Here is a 23495-nt window from a genome sequence, read left to right on the forward strand (position 1 = left end):
GATCAAGTTGGAGTCAGGAGAGAAAATTCTCTGCAGACTGGATGCCCCAAATACTGGCATTTTCAATAAAGCCCTTTAAAGACTAAAATTTAGTCTACCAGCTTTAGTGTGTTGAGTGGGTTCACACAGTGATATCAGTCTGCACTTCCTTCTGGAAGGGTGAAGCCCTGAGCACAAGCAAGACAAATGATTGTTTGACAGTCCCTCAGCAAACTGCTGCCTGCTCTTCCATAAAGGTAGAGAGGCTATAGAAAGGCTCATTATACCCACTTCATCAGTAAAACTGGGAGAGAAAGGGGGGAGAAGCCTTAAGAGCAAACAGAAATGACTGCTTTGAGCTTCATATGTCCTTAGCAACATTTAACCCAAACTCTGACTTAAGCTCCCAAACTTTACAGTACAAATGGATTGATTTGCCTGTCTGCTATATTCCTAGCAGAAAGCCAAGCAGAAGTTTCCCCCTGAAACATGAAAAAAATCATGTCTGTTAATATTTTGCCTATCACTAGAAGTCTACAACCAAGTAGAAATAAGAAAAAATCTTAGATACCCAACAAATAAAAAGAGAATTGCGAAGATATCTCAAATGATTTGAGCATCTCAAATATATGCTCAAATGTAGCAAGCTCAAGAGTTCTGTTACTATATTTTAAGTTTTATTTTAGAACTATTCTGAAGAAGACTTGCAAGCATTCTTTATTTTATATTTGTAATGTATAGTCTCAGTGGCTTTAAAGGTGCTATTTAGGTGCATAAAACAAACAGTAACTAAGTTCAAAATGCTCTGTCAGCCCAATATTTTGGGTACCTCTATAATAACGAAAATAGTTTAATTGAGTTGACAGCATAACTCTCAGTAACAATATTTCTACAAATAGTTCAGACTCATTAGACCTTTCATCATCAGGTTTGTAGCTCTATAGTTCAGGATTTCAAAATGACAATCTAATCTTTTGAATTTTTTCACACAGAGAAGTATAGGCTTGTATCAAGTAAATTAAAGCCATTTTATTGTTATTTACAACTGCACACTAAAAGCTAGGACATGAAAAATGCTTTATAACTAGAAGTGAAAACACTTCCTAGCATTTTCATGAATTTTTTCTCTTTCATTTGATAAATCAACTGTTTTTTGCAAAAGACTTGGTTTTCACTCTAGAACAGTTCTGTCACATCCTTTCCAATCAGTTCTCTCCACTCATATTAACATATTGGCTTTTAGGAAAATTTTGTAACTCAACAGAGAGTAAAATAAGTGCCTCTACTATTCACATACTGAAATTCAGTTTAAGAATAGGTAATAAACATGGAATTGGGAAGAACAAGAATAAAAGTACATGGAATATGAAATAGGAACTTACAGCCTTTGTACTTCATTGCAGTTCTAGCATTACCAATGTGAACTAAAACTTCCTTGATACATTAGGAAAGTGGATGTTAGAGAATATGAGAAGTCAGAACACTAAATATTTAAGTTCAGGACTCCATTAGGGTTGCTGTTTCCTTATTTAATGACTGTGATGTAATTAACGTTTTTGCTGAGACAGAGTCTCAGTGAGTTGAGTGTAGGATTCTGTTACAGATAAACTGTAAATTTAGAAATTTGATGAAGAATTCCAGAGCTTGGAAAGCTGCTATTACAAACTTGAGCAAATAAGCATGTTTGAGGGATATAAATTACGTGTCCCTTTTCAGTTCAGTTTGCTTTTTATTCTGTCTCTTTAAAATACTTATGGATGTCCATGGCAGCATGTACATTATTGTTTCCTGATTTGAGCATGCCTTGGGTAATTACAGGAGGTGGTCTCCTCACTGCTTGAGTGAAAACAGTATTCTGGCCACACAGGGAAACACTTGATAACAAACTTGATGTTCTTTCTCCATCTGGCAAGCAATCATTTTTGAATGTTACATCCATTATGCTTTCCTAATTTTATTTTTCACTGTATCAAGTAAAAGTTAAAAATATTCAGCATCTACAAAGGCTAAGCACCAGCCCAAACACCAGCAAAAGAATGAAAAAGGTGACAACAGTCATCAATGTTAAGGAACACAAAAATATTGCCACAGAAGTAAAGGACATAAGCATATTGGGAGTCTTTCTCGCATGCTGATTACAATAAAAAGCATCAAACAAAAGGGAGAAAATAAGCAGTGCTGATGATTGGCCTCCCATTGATCAGCCTGAAAAATCTCTCTTACGTAGTGAATGCCAAAACTGCCATGAAAGATGTACAAGCATTATCATACACAAGGCATTAGAATCAGCTTGGAAGATTACAACAATTAATATTTTTTTCCTACTAAAAAAATCACATGGCCCAGGACAGCAGAATTGCAAGTCATGTAATACAACTTTGGTTGAAAAATGGCAGATTTGCAAACATCCATGATTTGAGGTCTTTGCCACCAACTGGGTGATACCAGGCAGAAAACATCAGGCTTCCCATGAGGTATTAATACTAAAGCAAGGTCTCTTCCACCTTCATTAAAGTCACCACTCTTAAATCCCAACTGCCTCATAACACTACAGATAGACATGTTGACTTCCAATCTGAGTGGCAAAATTAAAACACACTCTTTCCCTTTCAGAAATTATTTCCAGCAAAAATAAAACACGCTCTTTCATTTTCAGAAATTATTTTCAGCACAGACATCACAGTCAATAAATTTTTTTACAATTCCCAAAATATAGCTGAGCATTTGGTCACACATCATCTAAAAATGGACTAGAATAAGAGGTATTTGAAGACAAAAAAGAATGATTTTGCTAGATGGTCTGTCAGCACAATATCTCTGGCAAACCAAGTAACTATGATTCAATGCCCAGAAACTTCACAAAGCCCAAAGGATCTGATAGATAGTTCTGGCATATCCACTGCTATTCCTCACCAGAGCTGTGGACTTGAAATTTTCACTGTCGAGCCACCTGACTAAGCGATGCATCACTTCTTTCGAACTTTCCCTGCCACTGCAATGCAGTAAACTGTACTTGGGTGGGGAACAGAGCAAGTATGAGAGGGTACATTAAACAAAAGTGTAAATGAAAGATGGGAAAACTTTAAAACTTTGTGCTTGAAAACTTTTGCATGAAGACTATCATTTTACAGTTCCTTTCTGAGAAGCTAATGCCAACAAAAACAGAACTACAGGTTCTTGGATGTAATACTATTTTAGTAACTTCCAAAAATTTTCTTTTCATTAAAGGCAGTCAGTTTGCCCTTGCTGAAACATCACTGGGAGCTATTCTCAAAACCAGATTACTCAACAAGGCCAGAAAGTAGAACAGAATACCACCCTTCAGAGAGAATCCATGAACTGTTTTGCAGTTCTCTGCGGACTGGAAAGATTTCTTAAGAAGTGAAATAACTGGTCCATGTTTCTAATTCACTAAAGGCTACAGGTAGCCCAGCAGGATCCAGCCATGGGACAGTCCACACAGAGTATTTGCAGCACATGCTTCTGTGCTTTACAGTATTGAGGTACCATTACTAACAAAATTTAAGAATGTTCTAATCACAGTGAATCAGTTCTATTCTCACTAAAATTCCAACAACTATTTATGTACAGATTGTTGTTAAAGGTCAGAGGACTAGAAAGGGAAAGAATAAAACCATACCAAAGAGTCCAACCATAATACCTACTTGGCCTCCTTATCGTATGAGATTGGCTGAGAATGAAGGGCAGTATAAAATTGTGAGAAATGACCATTTGCTGAGCTGTCCCAACAAATCTGTGTGTGGAAATCAGCAGGCTGCTCCCAGTAAACAAAGCATCCTGCCCACAGATGATGTTCTCTGTTGCAGAACTAGCTAGGGGAGGAAGGGGGAACCCAGAGCAAGAGCACTCACAGAAGTGCTTGGTGTTATTTTAAATAACAAAGGACAATGATATTACAAAATCTGCTATATAATTTGTTTTCCCTTTAAAATCTGTAAATGAGATTATTTGGTCCATGATACACTTTATATTTTGAAGGGATCATCATTGTATAGCTACTTTAATCTAACTGAAATGCACATTAGAAATAGAAACAGCTGTACGACAAACAGCTGTATGGCAAACCTATTCCCTAGCTTCCAGAGAAGTTAGAAAACATAGAGTGTTTGAAAAAAACAATGAAGAGAATGAGCAACACTTGCTGATAGTGTTTCTCCTGCTTAAATAAACTGTAAACGTCCATCAAAACAACAGAATCCTGTGAAGTTCTTTCAAATCCCAGGTCATTGCTTTGCAATTCTTATCATCACCTTCATAAACTGATCAGCTTCCTTCCTAAATAACAATGATGAACAATGAAGGAACTGTGTTTTCCAGAAGCTAGCTTAAAATTTTTAGAACCAGAACGTAGATCTGAAGATGGGTTTGAGAATAGAATAAGCTTATTACTTTTGGGTGGAAAGTTGTTACTATTGGATCAACTGGAAAATTTATGCATGCTGCAAAAGGAAACACATGGTATCAATCTTGGTCATGAATAGAATGTTATTTATAACTATTACAATCTTGCTGGGCTGTTATCTTTTATATCCAGTGTAAAATCAAACAATAATACCAACACTCAACAGCATGAAACGCCTAGTGTGTCCTCTTTCACAGAACACCAGCAGATTTTTCCTTTTCTGCAATTGCAAATAACTGCCATCAAAAGAAATAATACAACCAATGCAACAACAACAAAAGAATAACCTAAGGGAAAGCTGGCAATGGTAAACACACTGCGATCAAATCTATTAATTTCACCTCAAACACAAATTTGGGTGGGAAAGTTTGTTGCTGATGGCACCTAGAGGTTCTCCACATACAACAGCTTTGGAGACTGTTCCTTATTCTTCATACAGGAATCAAAAGAAAATTCAGAACTAGATATTGGATTGGTCCAAAAATTACAAAACAATCTGGGGAAAGCATAATTTTACTACCCTTGATTAAATGAGTGTGACAGGCTCCAAAATACAGAAAAATGTTGACACAAACTGACCGATCATACTATATATGTCAGTTTGGGTACTTAAAGAAATTTCAGCTGTCTAAGCAAAGAAATCTTCAATTCTCCAACACATGAACAAAAACATTTTGGAGGACTCAAAGGACAGTCTTTCTCAAAGAAAGGCCCTCTCTTTATTACCCTGTGTCAAATATAGCAGCTCCAATAGAGAACCATTTAGAAGGCAGTCTAAGGATATCATCTTCCTCTTTGGAGAAGTTTGTAATATTTCAGATATATCCTTGGCACTACTCTTTGCACAGAGTATCTTTGCACAAAGATAAATACAGCTTTTCAAGTTCCTGATCCTGTCTCTCCAATGTTAGCTGAAGTCCCAGAACAGTGGAATACAGAGTCAGTGCCTCTCTCCCGTGTTGTGTACACATTATCAGCAGAGCAAAGAAGAGAATAAAACATCTAGATTAAGATGGAGCAGTTACCAATGATGCAGAAAATATCTAAATTCAAGTCACTGCACTACTTGATTCAGATCAGAGGTTTGAACATGCATCTCTCAACCCTAGGAAAAACATTCTATGAGGCTTTTAGACTTTTGGTTCAAAATCTTTCGGGTTGAACTTGACAAGTCTTTGAAGATTGAAATTTTGTCAGAACTGCTTTAATTTCAACATTATCTTGTTCTGTTGAAGAACACCTGAGACAACTCTAGTTTAAAATATCTCCAAGAAATGGCAATTAACAAATGTGGTGAAAATCACTGATGTGGAGTCCCTTTTAGGTAGATATCCCACAATTCTCAAGCAGTCTGTTTTCCCAAAATGCATTTCTTTTTTAACTTCAGCACTGAAAACTGCAGTTCCAGGAGTTTCCTACACTACACGTCCCCACCAAACTCAACACCACAGCTGCTGCTGCAGAAAATTAAGATAAAATACAGGGAGTAGAGGCTGAACTTTTGTATCAGAAGTGGACTTCGCTGACAGCACATTTGCAGACAGTAAAAAGACTGGTACTGTTAATGCAATTTCTATCATGTGGTAACCACAATATGAGCCATTAAAAACAATCTTCAGTAGTTTATGTAGTGGCAAAGAGCAGAATGGAAGGACATTAGTGAATATCATGGCACTCTTGTCATAGGACTTGAATATCCAAAACATAGTTTTCATCAGATCCCATTTGGTTTGCTGCTGGCTGAAAGCATTCACAAATCACAGATGCAATCAGGATTGCTGCTGTTGTTGCCATCAACCCACACATGCAGTAGTCTTCTCCTCAGCATGTTTCAGAAAACAATTTCAACCATAATGACTAGAGAAATGACAAACTCAAAATGACTGATTACCCACCTAGAGACAGACCATTAAAGGGGTCCACACCAGGATAATTGACCAATCTATTGTCAAGAATAAATTTGCAATGAGAAATTAAAATTCACTACATGTGAAAAGATTGATCACTCAGATCTTGAGCTCACATTCATTCTCCTATCCCCTGTAAAACTCCAGGTGGACTATTCTGGCAAGAGAATGACAGAAACCCTGGGTTCCTGTTTATAACTTTCTACTGCAATTGCAATTTTGATATTATTAATATTATTAACATTTGGTATTTTGATATTCAGAATCTAAAATAAAACTCAGCATTGCCCTCGAGGATGCATGGATGCCCCTCATGCTCCTTGCAGCCACCTCCTGTCATGGCCTCACAAATGACCTCTGGAGAAGACTAAAAAATTCAGTTTGCTATGGCTAACAGCATACAAAACTAAAAACAAGAACAATTCCTCTCCTTTTAGTACTAGGGCTGTGAGCCAGGCAGCACACAGTATCTCAACTACCACTAGAAACAGAGAACTTCCCCAGGAAATCTACTTTTCTCTCCTTTTGTATTTGGCCCTGCTAAAAATTAACACTGATGGTTTGTTTAGCTCTTCAGCTAATATAAAGAACTTCTTACACAGAAAGTCACAAAGCCAGCAGAACAGCACTGAGAAAGCACTTTTAAATTAAGTGCTACAAAGTTGGCCAGAAGAACATCATACACAGGGCTGAAATCTACCTTTCGGATACATATGATCTTAATCTCACTAGAGCCAACAGAAGCCGGTGTGTGCAGCCTGGGAAATAATTTAGTCCATTAAATTCATGCAATTTACATACAATTAGTGGCTTCAGAGTTTTACTTTTGAGGAGAAACAGAAGATAAAGGAGGTTTAAAATAAAAATATTCCCAAGTGGCTGGCTATTACTGTTTCAAATTAGGGCAAACTGTCAACTCAAAAGATATTTTTCAAATCCTTGCAGATTTGTTTAAACAAAAGAATAATACAAATATTAATCAAAATATTTGAGCTTATGTTTAAAGCCAAACAAAATCTCAATAGATTTAAACTTCCTGTTTCAACTGAAGATACACTTCTTTCATTGATGGCCACTTCTGCTACCTTCGAATTGACCATTTATAGTCTCTTTGGAAACATGACAAATATACTTACATTTTAAAGGAATTAAAGAGGCAGAGATGCCTCAGGAAACAAAATGTCTTCAAACTAAGAAACAATATCATCACTATTATTGTTTTCTTACTAAAATGTGAAAGATAAATTTCTGATACGGAGAGATACATACATTGTGTGTAAAGTTTGTATATAGTGTAAATTTGTGATTTCTGTTATTGATTTAATGAGAATACCAGCAGCAAGATCCCTGCTGGGACAGAATAGAGTTTGTGATTTTATCAGATTTGTGGATGTTTAAAGACGGCCAGGTTCTGTGAGGTACAGCGTACCACCCAGGAAGTGCTGAACATCTTACCTATTTTTCCCTGAATTAGTTTCTCAATGAAAGAGGGACAAATTGTTAGTCATGAATTCCAAATGGAGGTTGTAGGCAGAAGCTGTGCTGTACAAGTTTTGGGGGTTATTTTTGCAATAGTGAGAAATGTTTCAAGGAAAGAGAGCAACACACTTAGCAATATTTTTCTGATTGGTGTCATAATTCAAAACCTTGATCTGGTGAATCAGTATATATATTGAATCATTCTATTAACTTTTATGTATGGAAAAGACACATCAAAAAGCATTATCTTAGCCAGTTCAACATCTAGCCAGCAGGCAGCCTGAACACTAGGACACAGTGGCACAGGGAGAAGGCAGTTCAGGAAGAGGGCAATACCCGTAGGGAGTGGGGATGCCAGGCAGAAGCGGAATGGAGAAAAGCCTGGGCAGAGGAGTGACCCACTGCTGTGGGGAAGCCAACAGTTCTCACAACAGGAGAGTGCCGTAGAGAAACTCTGGCAGAACATGCCACGTCTATTATTTTAAAGAGTTTAGGAACTCTGACTTTTTTGTATACAGCAAACAGAGTCACATCTGATTTTCAGTTTCTGGTAACACAAGGAAATGAATTTTATTTAATCAAAACAGAGTTTATACAGGAGCTCCCTCAAGTTTGGAGGCCTGGATTCCTGAGCGTGAGCAGTCTCTACCAATTGTACCTGCTCATGTGTAATACAGTCCCACTGCTACAAGGAGTGTTCACATCCTTTTCTCAGAAGAGAATGCAACTCAGGTTATGGGTTTGGGTGCATGCTTTGAACCTCAGTGCATTTCCTCACATGCAGTTAGTCCCGTTTACAGTTGCTGCTTAAAGTTGTCTGGAAATGCAGATAAGGAATTCTAGTCTGTTTGTGAAAACTCAGTCCTAATAAAACTTGGACCAACTTCCTAAAATCACACATTTTGCAGAAAACAAAAAAAGCTGAGACAATGTTTGACCAGCCAACATTATTCCGTACACATGTTAAATGCTGGAGAAAAAAAGGAAAACAAATAATGACCTTGAGATAAAAAAAATCCAACTTGTTGCTTAATTAATTTAATAAAAGGACACACAAGGCAGAAAATTTGTGCAGTTAACCATTTAAAATTGTTTAAAAGGTGTAAACAGCTATGTTAAAAGGTGTCACTCTAAAACACAAAGGTCGTGAAAATATACAATGAATTCTCTGACAAATGTTAACCTTGTGTTATTTTATCACAGAAGGGACTTTTTAATCAGTAATTTAATTTGATGGATAGCAGACAATAATTTCTTACCACTCTTTCTAATGAAAAACATTTATTTGATGAATTTTCTCTTAGCCTGATCTCCGCTTCGCTTGGCACTGTGTGGATTCCTTATCACCCATACATCTACCACAGAGTCAAGGGCCAGCCTAAATAATGGCTTAAAACTTCCATACTTTTTGTGTTTATTTCTATATTCCTCCATATAATAGATGTACGCTGGCTACTGAGTTTTTTAACCACAAAGAAGACAGACATTGTCTTTGATTATCAATGCTCTTACTATTTGGTAAACCAGCCAAAAAAAAGGAAGTTTTCAGGGAAGACCACTCTTATACTAACCAATCTGGAGCTTACTCTTTCTGTGACTCTTTCTGAGCTGCCCTGGGAGGGAGGAGAAAGAAACAACTGTCCCTTCACTATCTATTCCATGGACCCAGGTCTCTGGAAAGGCAACATAGTGCTCTTTCATCATATCAGTCAAGATGCTTTCCCCTTTTACTCTACAGACACACACAGAAATACAGTGTATGCTGTTTCTTTAAGCAGACTGAGTGTGTTTATTAGTTTTTCGCAACAATAAACATTTTAGATAGGAGAAAAATATCTATCCTTCAAGGTGAAAACAGGTCTTTTACTTCTTCTGTGTTATATTATCATGAATCACTAATGGGCCTCATTAAAACAAAGACCTCATTTGTCTGCATATGCACATGTATATGTATGTGTGTATTGCAGAAACACACAAGCACACATACATTTTATACATGTAAAACACATATATGCATAATAGATCTAAGTTAGAGTATACTTATATATTAAATAAACATTAAATAATGATAAAGTTATTTTTTGATTAAAAACAACAAAAAGCATGCATACTAAAAATGTAAAAATACACAGGCTGAACATATAAACTCTGCTGAAAAAAAACAAGTTTAGGAAAAGCTGAAGTAATAAAAAGCAGACAGTTAAAATCTTACTGCAAACAGTCTAGTTTAAAGCTGGGAGTCTTCAGCATCTATTAAAGTGAAATACAGGACCATATCAAAGAAAGCCAGAGCATTAAAATAACCAGAAACGGAATAGCTAGAATACCCTCTGTTTACTAGCAAGAAAACAAACACACATTTCACACTCTGCATCATGTCACATACCACCTTAATTTAGCTACATTAAAATGAGTTTTCCTCAAAGAAAAGCTTGTATTATGACTATACCTTTAAAAAGCTCATGTTTTCTCTGTTTGGGTTTTAATATGAAGAAAAAACAAGGTTGAATCAGGAGTTGTAAATTTTCACGCTTAATTTGATAGTTCAGCACTTTTGCAGTTGAGTTTGCAGCACACACAGATCGGTTTCCTCACGCTTTCCCGCTTATTTTTCAGCACACAGGAATTCTTAAGCACGCCGCACAGTGCATACACAATTTGTAAGGCATGCTCATCGTCACTTGTTCAGCTTTATGCACCGAATGAGACATGCTTCAGGTTTCTAGGTGCTCATCTCACGATGATGTTTTAAAATTTTATCACCTAGTTTCCAGGGAACTGAGGCTTTGAATCTATATTTGAAATACCACCTGAACGGGTGAAACATATTGGTATTCCACGCACAGCCTCCTGCTGTTATTCCACTGTTGGCATGGGACAGTCTTCACCAAGACTTAGAAAACCTCATTCAATATTCCTCTCTGGAGGATCTGACACTTACTGTGAATTCTGCTCTTCAACTTAAATACCAGTGTCTGTGGCAGGCCAATTCTATCATTGCAGATACAGCATCCCTCAGGCGAGGTCCAACCTTTCTCTCGCAGTGCACCCAGGGATTAGCTTGACTTCCCCTAAATTCTCTCCAGTGCACAGTACGAGCTAATCTTTCCTGTAGGAAGCAGGAGATGGGGTTGCCATGACAACAGAGCACATTCTAGCAGTGGGACCACTGAGATGAGCTGAAAAGACGACAGTGAAACATGCACTCAGCCTTCCTCTGGGGCTATGGGCTTCTTCCTCCAGGATTTAATTCCCCTGCAAGTTTACTGACAAGCTAGGAGGTTGATTAGCTATGTATTTTGCTACGGGGAGATTACTAGTTAAGAATATGGTTGAGAGATCATAGCATTATTTAATGAAACTGCCATTCCTGCTTACATTAAATTGCTGATGTTATAAGCAGCGTGGCTGCTTTTAAACCACTACTTGTTCATACACATTAGTCCTACACTTAGTCCACACTAACATCTCACTGTAATAAAGAAAAAGAAATAAAGTCACAAGCCGAGTCCTGCGCTTCAGCTTTGGTTTTCCAGCATATTAGTCACACGGTTTTTCTTTAATGGTTTTACACTCATACACATACATGCACACAAAGAGCACAGTATAACATCTGTGTTTGAAGCTCAAAGGTTTCTGCTGATGGGGGAGGGGATACCGAGAAAAGCAAATCACAGTGGCCACGTGTCTTATATAAACGACAAAACAGCCACAATAAGCTTTGGGAGCCCTGTTCATCAGGCAAAAGAAAACTGAGTAATCCAGGTTGTAAATATCAGCTATTTACGGCCCCGGAATAATGTCTGGATCCTATGCTTTAAATACTTTTTTTTCTCAATGAGAATTTTTAATTGTTCAATCAAATTTTCATGCAAAGGGTTTTTCTTTGTGTTTCAATTTCCTTACAAAACCACACAACGTATTATTGTAGTAAATTCCTGGAGGCTGGAGCATGACTGTGTCTTCTCCTGTTATTTCAGACACAAGTGTGTCTCAGTGAGCCTTCACATTAAAGAAGCAGCAACTGAGAATGTAAGGCCAGTCTCTAGTCATGTTTTTAACTGTTTGTTTGCACAGAAAAGATTCCTTCCTCCTTTGCCTTCCTTCTCGAGCATGTAACGTGTGTGGCTACACACACAGCACCCCATCAGCAGGTAAGATATACCAGTCTGCTCAGTACCTGTAATGGCTTGACCTATCTGAGTACTAAAAATGCTGTAGATGAGTCTACACCTTCTGAATCCACTTCTCTCTCTGGAAATTTTAAAAGAAAAGAACCTCCATGACGATCTCTGATACATGAAAGAGAAAGACCTCAGAGGCTGCATTTAGCCAGAACTCCTGTGGGGAGGGGGGGCGCAAAAAACAATGGGCAGAAGTATAACAGCTTTCCCTGTAAGCAAGTCACACAGGATAGTTGGCAGGTTAGTCCCAACTAACTTAGTCTCAGCAAACCACATAAGGCTGGGAATAAGGCTTTGGTTGGAGAGGGAAGGTGCCTTCTCAGGGAGGCATCCTGCTGCCTTGAATGGCTAAGGAAATTGCTGGGAAGTCTGGGGGGGACAGGGGCATGGGGAAGCCTAGGTTAGGATCTCCAAATTATCATCAAATCACTGTTCTTCTCCTGGTAATTTCACTTACAGTGACTTCACTTACACTAATTTCATTTACAGTGAGAAGCCCCCAGACAAAACCCAACCAAACAAAAAGCATACAATTTCTTTTCTGTGGCTAGGCAATATTGCAGTTCTGTAACCTTGAAAAGTATCTCAGTGTTACACAATCCTTTCAGTTTTACCTTAATTTGGATCTTAGCATGTATCAGGAATATACCTGCACAAAACAGTATCCGTCAGAATCCGCTGGCACTGACTCATCCCACAGCTTCCTATGAAGATGAATTACACCACATAGTATAGCACCTGTATTTATTATCATCTAATTAGTGTTGGTTTTCTTTTTTCTTCCACTTTTCCACTCATGTTCTATGCAACTGGAGAAATGCCAAATCATGTAAGCGACATATGGTTTTGCTTTTGAAATCAGCCAGCCAGAATTCCCAAATACTGAAAAATCTTTGGCTAAATAATTTTCAGCTCGAGAAACAATATTTTACACCTTCAATTCCACTGGGAAACACTGATATTTGTAGGCATGCAAATTGGTTTTGAGGAAAAAGGGCATATAATCAGATGTTGAATGATGTTACAGATTTTTCCTGTCATATGCTGTCTCCTCACAATGTGAAAAGAACAGTTAACAGCAAGATTAATGCTGTGAAAATAGCTAAACTACTATTATGGTTAATGAAAGTGAAGTTCTGCTTCTTTTTTGTTTCACAAACTATGACTGTAGAAATCAGTAAATATTGCCCTTAGAATGCAAACATTCATTTCTTAATGTTCATGTGCATAACTTCCACTTAGTAATACTGAATCTTATGTTTCAGAAAATACAGTCTTTCAACAAAAGACAAAATAAAAGTACTATGTTCCTTTAGTTGGATAGGGAATGGATTCCCCTGCCAGCACCCTAAACAAGTAGCACCCAGCTACTAAAATGCGTCCAAATTAACCCTAACCATCTTCTTACCATCTCTGGCTGAAACTTTTTGGGTTTTATTTCAGATCAAGACTCAAATCATTCCCTCAACAGGAACACACCCTCTCACACACACAGAGAAACAAGCACTTTAAATGTGCAAAGTTCAGAGATCTCCTGGAATGTCCAAGAGCTCACAGGTATCATTATGGCATACATATATCCCTGGGTACACCCAGCGAAAGGCAGTTGTTTTAGTGAAACCAGGTGGAGCTTGCCAGAACAAGGAATAAGATAAAATGAAAGGTGATGACATGTATTTAAGCAATCTACTCTAAGGAACAACACGTATGTGTAACATACAAGAAGCACACTTTTAAGACTCAGATAGAGTAACCAGCTCTGTCTTTAGCAGAAACAAGCTTCTCTCACTGCTCCCATAGGTCTGCTCTACCTTTTTTGAAGGTAAAAACTACCTTTATCAAGGTTGGAGTCTGAATTGTGCCCTTTGTCTACCCTCTTGCTTGGTAGGTGGATGAGAGGTGAATACACAACAGCCACTTCTCCTCTCAACAGGACACCCACAGTTTAAAGACAAGACGTGGAAGCTCAGAAGACACATCCTGTCCTATGTTTCTGCATGAATTCACAGCTTTGGCCATAAATGAGGAGTCTAAGGATTTCGTGCTGAAAATAAACAGGAAAAAAGACAGGAAAATAAAACTATATATAGGTCCAACATGAAAATTTGACATGAGAAAGCGAAGGTTTCTGTTTTGATTTCATGTCTTTTTCTTAACTGTGAAATCACCACTGAATTCTCTTTTTTATTATATAGTTTCTGTACATAGCTGTTCACAAAGTCCTTTGAAATCTGTGGATGAAAGGAAATATCAATCTTCTTTTTAAGAACTATTCATTTGAGATTAAACAGCGCTAAATGCTGAGCCCTGAACAAAAGGTTTAAGCACATGTAAGTCTTGCTGAAATAGAGCAATAGTGCCCAGTGCTTTACAGGATCAAACCTGTGATTTGGGGTTTTAAAACTCCTAATTCCCTATCCTTTCCTTTCTCTTTTTAAATATATCTTGGTAACTCAGATCCTGCTTTTGTAAGATGAATTCCTTATACAAAACACTGAGTGACCTTCAGTCCTAGGGCAATGATAAATCAATGCAGTGCAAGCTGTACCACTACCTTCTGACAGCAAATGCTCAGTTTTCATATTCTAAGCACAGAACTAATGGCGCAGAGCTAATAATCAGAATACACCTAAATATGTAAATGAAAAAGAAAATTTTTGCTTTTGCACTTCAGAGTGTAACAAAACTGTTCTTACCATCGACAATGGGATCGAGTGCACCCTCAGCAAGTTTCCCGATGACACCAAGCTGTGTGGTTCCGTCAACACACTGAAGGGAAGGGATGCCATCCAGAGGGACCTGGACAGGCTTGAGAGGTGGACCTGTGCAAACCTCATGAAGTTCAACAAGGCCAAGGGCAAGGTCCTGCACATGGGTTGAGGCAATCCCAAGCACAGATACAGGCTGGGTGAGAGCAGCCCTGCAGAGAAGGACTTGGGGGTACTGGTGGATCGAAAACTGACTATGAGCCAGCGATGTGTGCTCGCAGCCCAGAAAGCCAACCATATCCTGGGCTGCATCAAGACAAGTGTGGCCAGCAGGTTGAGGGAGGGGATTCTCCCCCTTGACTGTGCTCTTGTGAGACCCCACCTGGAGTACTGTGTCCAGCTCTGGGGCCCCCAGCATAAGAAAGACATGGGCCAGAGGAGGCCACAAAGATGATCAGGGGCTGGAGCACCTCTCCTATGAGGACAGGCTGAGAGAGTTGGGGTTGTTCAGCCTAGAGAAGAGAAGGCTCTGGGGAGACCTTATAGTGGCCTTCCAGTACTTAAAGGGGGCCTACAGGAAAGATGGGGAGGGACTCTTTAACAGGGAGTGTAGTGATAGGTAACAGTTTTAAACTGAAAGAGGGAATATTTAGATTAGATGTAAGGAATTAATTCTTTACTGTGAGAGTGGTGAGACACTGAAACAGGTTGCCCAGAGAGGCTGTGAATGCCCCCTCCCCGGAAGTGTTCAAGGCCAGGCTGGATGGGGCTTTGAGCAACCTGACCTAGTGGAAGGTGTCCCTGCCCATGGCAGGGGGGTTGGGACTAGACCCTAAAGATCAAGTCCCTTCCAACCCAAACCATTCTATGATTCTATGGTTAAACACAATCTTAGTTTATTTTTGAAAATGTGTAATATAATTAAGAATTTTCCTCCAGTAATTTTATCCAGTGGATCATATAGGCAATCAGGACCTATTTCTAGTACCTCTTAGACTGTTTTTCTCTACCTGTGGTTCCTCTCAATTCACTGACTTTACTCAAGGTTTACAAATAGGAGTAGGTATTAGCAGAATCAGTGTTCAGGAATTTTGAATCAGATTATTTTGTAAGTAATGACACATTTCAGGAGATAAGATTTTTTTAATATGTAAAATGATAAAAGTTGCTGTGATTTCATTCTAATAGCCAAAGTAATTTATACAGAAAAACTAAAACAGCCTGTACTTGTAAAATCATAATATATTTTTGTGTTCTTAAGCAAATGCTTTGCATTTTAGGAATGTAGTGCCAAATGTAGAAGTACTCATTGAAGGGATAAGCTACCCCATTGTGAGACATGGGAGATATTAAACAACATTAAACTAAATTATTTCTACACTAAAATCATAAATGCAAGATAAGGACAGATGTTCTCAGTAAGGTGTTCTTTCTTCTAGATCTGTAAGATTAGTTTATCAGACTGGGAGTGGTGGAGAGGCATAGCAAAGATAAAAAATACTCTTTCAAATATCTGTTGCCTATATATCTTCTAAGAACTTAATTTCATAACTTTCTTAAACAGGCAACGGGGTTGGACTGAGCAATCTCCAGAGATCCCTTCCAAATTCAAATATTCTGTGATTCTGTGAGTTACACGGGCTACTTTGTGGCAGGTCGGTCTCGGGGGAGTGAGACCAACAATAAAAGATTACACCATACTTATGTCTGATAGACATTCAAAAAGAGGATATATAGAAAATAACAATGACTTTGAAGTACATGTTGTTATTTCTAGCAGTAAGCCCTTACCACTCTCCTGCAAGAGGATAAGAACATATCTACTCTCCTGACCCTGACACCAGTTAACAGCTAGGGGTGCGACCGACAACAGAGTGAGCATGTTTCCCTGGCTTACCCTCCCACCACCCAGCTACCTTTAGGTCAGACGTTTCCCACCCAGCTACCTTTCGGTCAGATGTTTCCTAAACCTTACCTTATATATCTTGATTACATTGTCAGCTTTGTGGACCACACTAGGAAGTAGGTTCCGGCCTTTGAATCAACTAGAGCAGACCGACTTGTGTCCATGCTGCTCAGGGCAGGACTAGCTTTGTACACACTCTATAACACTTATCCTGTCTCATCTGCAATGCAACCCCAACTTAACCAGTTGATACAGATATACCACATTCCTCCACAGCAGTGGCTGTAAAAGCACAACAATGACATTGCATTGCGATGTCCAAGTCCTCGGAGGGACTTGGTTGTCGTGTTCCCAAGAGGACCCTCAATGGGAACTGCATGGATATGGTGTGTATGATCTGGGGATCAGACCTGGGTCTGAAAAATGCAAAAAGGCAATGGATAGCTTATTCTTGCCTGTTAAAGCTCTTCAAGGATTTTCCCTCTGATAATTTTCTTATTCTTTTTTTAACCTATAATAAGAATTTGGTATCTACAGCATCCTTTTGTGATGCACAAAAAAGTATCTTCTTTTACTTTTTCTGGTCATGACCTGTGTTAATTCCATCTGACGGCCCATACACTTCATATTATGAGAGACAACAAATAATTTGTCCTTCTTAATCTTCTCCATGCTACTCACAACTTTACAAATGTCAGTCATGTCCTCTTAAATCATCCTTTTTCCAGGTTAAAGAGTCATAGTCAATATAGTTTCTTCTCTCATGGAGACAATTTTGTATGTTTGATCATCCTTATCACCTTTCCCCATACCTTTTCCTCTATATACTTTTTGGAAAAGGGAGGGCAGAATGGCACTGTAGGTACATAAATTTGCACAGGAATGTGACAGGAATATAAGAACTGCTATGCTGGGTCAGAGAAAGTCAATTTAGCCTAAAATCCTGTCTTTGATGGTGGTGAAAAAGGGGATGCTACTGTTCACTGTTTTGCTGTCTATTTCTTTCCTGGTGGATCCAATATTAAACTCTATATTAAGCTCTCAAGTGTCCTTCAATCTGCAACCTCATCAAGGTTTGTGTGCCAAAAAGCTTGTCTGCTTTTTCCAACTGCACTAGCTGATTTAACATCTATCTACAAATCCCATTAAACCCATATCTTTAGCACTACTTCTACCAATCCATAACACTATTTTTTTCCAACTGGACTAGCTGGTCTAACATCTATGTACAAATCCTGTTTAACCCCTATCTTCAGTGCTACTTCAAAAAATTCTTAATGCTCAGTCTGTAAACCGTTACTGAGCTCTGAGCTGATGTTTTCATAGATCTATTTACAACCCCCCGCAAATTTTATTCCAAGGTGGTTAACAGCCATTCACAGCCCTTGCAGATTGTATATAAATTGAGGATCGCATTTCTTTATTATTTTTACTTTACATTCACCACAGCTGAGTTTCTTATGTCATTTTATCACCCAGTACCAGGAGATTCTTCTATAACTCTTTACAAAATCAGGATTTGTTTTGCGATCCCGAGTAACTTAGTCTCGTCAACAACATGTGTCACCTTACTCTCCAGCCTTTTTCCGAACTATTTATGAATATTTTGAACAGTAAGAGCCCTACTGCAAATCTATTTAGACTCCACTGGTGACCTCTCTTCACTGAGAGAACTAAATATTTATTCATATTCTCCATTTCTGATTTTTCAGCCACTGAGATACCCCTTTAGGAGGGGTCTCGTTAAAAGTCTTCAGGAAACCCAGAGGGATTACATTTTTATCCCCACTGCTGAGGGCTACCTTCTTTTACAACAGATTTGCACAGAAGCAAGCAAGCTGAAATGGCCCAGCACAGCCCTTGGAGAGAGCTAACAAACTGAGTGAATGTCTGGGCATTCCAGTGCTCAAGCTTCCACACCCTGACCTTTTTCTAAACAGCACACACATGTCCTAGACCAGTCACAAGCGTAGTGACTCTTTCACACTAATAGTTTTGACTCTTAACAGGTTTGAGCTCCTGACTCTTCCACAGTACATTGTATTTCTACATTGCATTATTATGCTTCTGCATAGAAACCCAGTTCTTCAGAGCAGTTTCTACTGATGTGACCAGTGAAGACCTCTGATTTTTTCATTTGCAATTCCCTGGATACCAGCTACAACATTGCAAGATTCACATTTGCTATCTTCCATTGCTTTGAAGGTCAGATCATTTTTATCTACCTAAGTGTGAGCATTAAACTATACATTCCCCAATAGGAAATTCAAGGCACAGGCACTTAAAATATTTAAATTAAATATGATCCGGGTACTGTCACAAAAAGGTTGCATTTAGCACCATGTAAATTTGGACAAATGAAAATGTTCAGTAATGTAAAACCTATTTACACTCTGAGAGCTCATTTCCAAAACTATGTTTTCCAAGCTCAGTGTATTTCTGTTATACGGTGTTGAAGTATACTCCCTGAATTTGTTTCCTTTCTGTATCTGTTACTTACATTTCACGCTATTAAGGAAGCGAATTGATTTCTGTTTATTCATGTGAATTTTGCTCTACAACCTTGTGTCTTTGTGCATAATCTATCCAAATGGGGCAGGCTAGCATAAGGTTGGGCTTGTCAGACAAAAAAATAAAATAAAATTTAAGATGACCAGTGTATTTATTGCTTTATTCTTTTAGTGTTCATAATTTTGGTCAGAAAGCAGCATCTCTATGCCACACTATTCAGTCTGGCCTTTTCAGATGATTTCAAAAACCCAGGAAATCCAAGTGTTTATTGTTCAAGCATTGAAGAAATCAAATACTACCTTTAGTTAAAAAAGAAAACCTTATCTAAATTAGCTTTATGGAAGTAATTTCTGCTTCAGTGCTGATATTTATGATATTATGGGATATTGATTAATTTTAAGGTTTACCAGTAAATACACTAGCGCACATTTCCCACCTGTTTATTTCCTATCCAGAAGCAGAAATAGCTCTACTGGAACATGTTTTCTAAATGCATAAATTCTTTTCCATTACCTCAAAAAAAAACCCAAAACCACCAAAACCAAAACCCCACAGCATAATGCAATTGCAATAGATATTATCAGTATGATAAATGTTTTTTGTAGTGCTCATGGTTTCAAATGAAATTAATTTTAGAAGCTGCATCAAATTTCCTTCCTATTACTCCAAATCATGTCACTATAGTACTTTGGATGACCTACTGTGCATTTCTGTGTTTGAATGTGTTTAGATCTGTTGTCAATGTAACAGGAAGTCTGATTTTCCCTGATATAATATTTGGTCTTTTTAGAATTTTACAGCTTCTTTTCCCATGTATATTGACTTAAGTTACTGTTAAGGAGAAAGATGCTGATATTAAAAAAAGCTGGAAATATAATGCAACAACACACAGTGAGATGACTGAAAGTTCTGTAAACAAACAGCTTTGAAAGACAAAAAGTGCCTGCTTCCCTATCATGCCAGGCAGAAAGTTCTATTTAATGTTCCCTGAATAGCTTTATGAATTCAGAGCAGGAGAAAATACTTTAAGTAATTTCTGTCTTAAAGATCACAGTAAATAACAAAGTTTACATAAACCATATTGGCTGATGATGCCATTTATGACAGACACACAGAGAAATCATGATGAGGGAATAAGAAAAGTAATACCATGTTAATGGCCCAGCAAAGTGACAAAAACGCATCCCAGCTATTTATCTGTTAAAATCTAAGGATAAATATTTGGTACAAGACCAAGAGTACCAAAATCAAAAGTGAAGCAGTTTATGTTCTTTTTCTTTGCACAACTATAAAAAGAGGCAAGAAAGCCAACTCCGGCTTGACAAAACATCGTAATCAAAGAACATACAATATGGGAAAAGAGTTGCATAATCAAATTTTCATGCTGGTTCAGTATATGTCACTACATTTGTAAGAAATTTACTCATATTACCCCATGGCTGCTAGAATGAAAACTTGGGAAGAGAACAAGGTGGAGCTAAAGAAAGTGCAAGCTGTAAAACAGATGGTTGTCAAACACCCAGTTAGACAGGTAGATCTAAGACCTTTCAAGCATAACTGATCTGTACCCAAATACCTGCATCAGTTCTCAGCTTTGCTATGAGACTCCGGAAGACTTGTATGAGATGCTGAAGCAATAGCATGTCAAGAGGACATGAGGAACAGTCTGAAGAAAACTTTACCTCCTCTCACTGTTTCCACCTAGTTCCAAAGCTCTGTTAAGTTTCATCAGTTAGTATATAAAGAATAATTACTCGGTCCTGGTAGGAGCAACAGCTAAATTCAGTTTCCAGAGGGGAATTATGAAACTGTCATTTAAATTGTTATCTTACATTCCCACCAGAAGAGACTGCAGTTGACTGATTCAGTATCTCAGCTGGCATTAGACTCAAAGGATTATATGAAGAAAATATTCCAAGGACACCTACCCTAAATCATTTATGCATTTCAGATAAGAAAAATAAACAAAAGTTGAGACATGAGAGCATTACCTGGGTTATAACCTTGGCTGCTTACTCCATCTGCTAGCTAATTTTCACAAATAGACATTAAAGTTGAGGAACATCTAATAGGGACAGAATGGAGATGGCTCCATAAAACTGATCTATGAGTATTCACTGTAGAGGAGGAAAGGTGGGGGGGAAAGGATATCACATATACAGGGTATTTTAATGCTCAAAGCAAAGCATTCTCCATGTGTATAGTTAAGTAGCAGAAAAAACTATCATGTCAAGACAGGGATTGATATCTTCTTCCCTCTTCTGCTCTGAGAAAAAACAAATATTTAATCAGTGAATTTGTGAAAACAAAACTCCAGTACGTTGCACAAAAGGAAGGAAGGAATGAACTTCTATGGACTGCCTACACTAAAACAACAAATAAAAAAATTAAACAGTCTTTAAGTCTCAGCTGAAGTGAAAACTTTCCCTATTGCTTCTTCCCAGCAGTGGTACACAATTGGTCTGCAGTACACTACCAGATTAAGAACTACTTTTATAATAAGGAAGAGTCCTATGGCAAAATCCCTTTAAATCTGTGGGAATTACAGCAGTGATTTCAGCAGTCTTTGGATATGGTACATTTTGCAACATCGATGCTTTAACTGGCAACAGTTTGCTCACCATGAAAAAGGCAAAGACATGTTCTTAATTGTATTCTCTAGGCATGACAACATACATAAATCCTGTGTATGCAACCTGTGAATACACTGACTAACCTTGCTTACTGAAGATCTAGTCCACTGCTCACTGATGTCATGAAGGTTTGCATCAGGGTCCAAGTGCTTCACATACAGCGGGGGATGATGAATTGACACTCACTGTAAAGGATGGTTGGGCTGAGATTTACAGACTGCACTAGGACATTTGGACAAACAACAAAAGGATTGCTCAAAGCCTAACCAAGCAGTGACAAAACCATTTGGGGGTCCCATGGTGCAAAAATGATTTCAGTGAGGAGTGCATGGCCCAGACTAGAGGCTGGAATTCCAGTCACGCACAGCAGCTCATGCAGGTCCTGCATAATTTATCTTCCTCCAGTGGGTGAATTTAATGGTACTGAGACCTTCCAATTTAAGAAATGAAAAATATGCAAAGTTATACTAAATGCATGATGGGGGGGGGGGAGGCAATCTTGAGGAATTCAAGTGCCACTTCCTGCCCAATCATATGGCTGGTGCCTCTAAAACAGAAATTCTAGCAAGTCTAATGTCCCCTATGCAAGTCAAAATTGGTGAGGCTAACATTGATGGCTACTCTTGGTACCAGCCTAGCCCCATCCACGCAGTGCAGCAGTGAGATGTGTGGGGTATTATTGTTAGTTCCCACCTACGCATCAGTTCTGAAACTCCCACTAGTAAACACGATTCAGGAAGACTGTTCCCCACCAACGCTCAGATTACATAAAGGGCTTTGATTACATCAAAATGAGAATGCTAACATTTTTCCCAAACATCTCAGGCTTAAAGATTTTCACTGAAAGAATAATATCCCTTTTATTTCATTTTTAAATTTTTGTTCACATTTCCTGACACCAAATCACTAAAAGGTCATGGATGCACAGAGAACCACTTTCTAGAGCCAGAGTCCTGAGGTACTGGTTCCCCAGTGAGAAGGATGGATGTGTGTGTCTGATTTTCTTTTGCAAAGCTGGTACACTGGTTTGACATTGCCAGTAGGCATGTCTTGCAGGGCTGCCTGTAACACCTGCGTCTCCACTGAGCTCTGCCTCCAAGGCATGTACAAGTGTGTCACTCTGCACAGAAGAGAGAGATGAGGGTGGCACAAGCAGCCAAGCTGGTGAGTCCAGCTGCAGCACAGAGCAACCGTTAAGGAGAACACCTACGTGCCCAAGTGCGTGTTTGGAGGAGGCAGGCACATGCAGTTCAGGTAGTGATTCCCTGACAGTATACTTTTCCCTTTGAAGAACACCATCAAGCAGAATCAGGCTTTTGTTTTAGGGAGATTCTTTTTGCCACCTGAGAAAGGTTAAGGAAAAGAAAGTGAGAGTGTCAGCAGAGTACAAAAGGGGAAGTAAAGAGAGAAAACAGGGGAGAAGTGAAGAGCCAAGGACTTGCCTATTCTTTGTCCTCAAGTAGTTTTTCTTTTAGTTGGTTGGTTGGTTTGGTTTTTTAAGTATTTCTGCTTAATGTACACACACGTAAGCACATTGGCACTTAGATGCCCTGTCTGGGATCAGGTCACCATTATGCCAAGCATTGTACCCATACATAGTAATAAAATCCCTGGCCTAAAAGCTTACTGCTTAATCAAACAAGACAGAAAATGGATGGATTTAAAGCAGTATTATTACCTCCACTCTCCAGAGAGGAAACAAGAGAAAGAGAAATCAAGAGACTTAACGAGGGCAAAGGTAACCAGGAAAAAAATGCAACCCCCC

The 23495-nt window shown here is 38.5% G+C and overlaps 1 protein-coding gene across 5 annotated transcripts in view; it reads right to left on the reverse strand.

Moving 5' to 3' along the window:
• Positions 1–23495, reverse strand: part of NOL4 (nucleolar protein 4) — a 200992-nt gene that overhangs the window by 95429 nt on the left and 82068 nt on the right. Inside the window, exon 1 of one of the 5 annotated variants that reach the window (XM_074880438.1) lies at positions 10730–10859. The exons of the other annotated variants lie outside the window; for them this stretch is intronic. The gene's annotated coding sequence lies outside the window, so the exon portion shown is untranslated. Of the gene's footprint in view, positions 1–10729; positions 10860–23495 lie in introns of those variants that run through there. 5 annotated transcript variants of the gene reach the window in all.

Source organism: Strix uralensis, chromosome 1, assembly GCF_047716275.1.
Source record: "Strix uralensis isolate ZFMK-TIS-50842 chromosome 1, bStrUra1, whole genome shotgun sequence".
Taxonomy (NCBI): Eukaryota; Metazoa; Chordata; class Aves; order Strigiformes; family Strigidae; genus Strix; species Strix uralensis.